We start from the raw sequence: 1,233 nt of genomic DNA, 5'->3' as shown, positions 1-1,233 counted from the left end.
CCCCCCGCCGCCCAGGGACCTGTGCCCAGCCCCACAACTCGCCCCGCCGCTCAGGAACCTGTGCCCGGCCCCGCAGCTCGCCCCACCGCCCAGGGACCTGTGCCCGGCCCCGCAGCTCGTCCCCCCGCGGAAGCTACTTGCGCCCGGTACCTCCCCCCACTGCAGCTGGTACCTGTGACCCCCACCCGCGGCATCTGTACCGGGCCCCCGTTGTCCTTGTCTCCACTGCCCCCCCGGCTGATAGCGACACCGATACCTGTCCCGCCGCTCTCCCTCCCGGACTCACTCATTCCCCGTGCCCGCCCCGCTGCCCCCCCCAAGGTACCTGCCCTCCAAGGCCAGCCCGGGCCGCCTCCCTCCGCATCTGTGAACAACGCTCCTCAATGGCAATTGAACAAAACACAGCGAGCTCCGCCCCCTCCAGCCACGATCCTCCCATTGGCCAGGTCTGCAAGCCGCTGACCTCTCACCCCCGCCGCCATAGGGCCGCCCTGCACACTCACCCCGCCCACAGGGGATGGACTAGCCACAGGAGCGCTTATACAGCCGCGAGGCCCCATTGAATGGCCCTTTCCGGACTACAACTCCCAGAAGGCATAGCGGCCTCGCGGCGCCATATGTAGTACACATGCGCATGCGCTCATGCAAGGCGCGGGGGGCGGGAGGTGTCTGTTAAGGAAGTATTGCTCTGTTAAGTATCGCGTGCTCTGGCTGAGATAAAATGTCAAAATATCCCCGGCTGAAACCGCAAAAGAACAGCCCCTCCCGCGCCTTTGCTCCTCTCGCGTGTGTATTAATTCATTAGCCTGAGATGAGCTGTGGATGCGTTACAGCGGTGAACGCATGCGCAGTGGCAATAAGGGGTCAGTGATGCGATCCTTGTTGGGCAATGGGCATGCGCGCTTCAGGGAGCGGGGGGGGTGAGGCCCGAGGCCCGTCCTACCCCCGCCCTCAGTTCTTCGGGGGGGTTGTTGTGGCCACTGCAGTGCTTGCGCCTCAGAGGCGGGGAGGGGCTGAGACACGCGCTCCCCAGAGCCTATGGGCTCAGACAGCCTGGGGACGGGCAGTTGAGACACACACGCACACCCAGTGCCAGTGGCCTCAGAGGGGCTGGGGGATACCGGGTGAGGCGGGTTGAGACACACGCACACCCAGTGCTGATGGCCTCAGAGGCTGGCGATACCGGGTGAGGGGATTGAGACACATGCACACTCAGTGTCAGTGGCCTCAGAG

At 65.1% G+C, this 1,233-nt stretch overlaps 1 protein-coding gene across 2 annotated transcripts in view; it reads right to left on the bottom strand.

Moving 5' to 3' along the window:
* FAM53A (family with sequence similarity 53 member A) overlaps positions 1 to 378 on the bottom strand; it is a 98,373-nt gene extending 97,995 nt beyond the window's left edge. Inside the window, exon 1 of one of the 2 annotated variants that reach the window (XM_026648083.1) lies at positions 326 to 378. The gene's annotated coding sequence lies outside the window, so the exon portion shown is untranslated. The remainder of the gene's footprint in view (positions 1 to 325) is intronic. The other variant, XM_026648084.1, reaches the window with a different exon arrangement.
* Positions 379 to 1,233: the final 855 nt, after the last annotated feature.

Source organism: Terrapene carolina, unplaced genomic scaffold (assembly GCF_002925995.2).
Source record: "Terrapene carolina triunguis isolate 2854851 unplaced genomic scaffold, T_m_triunguis-2.0 Scaffold66, whole genome shotgun sequence".
NCBI classification, from domain to species: Eukaryota; Metazoa; Chordata; order Testudines; family Emydidae; genus Terrapene; species Terrapene triunguis.
Note: the sequence above shows the minus strand (reverse complement) of the source record. Positions and strands in the feature narration are given on the sequence as shown.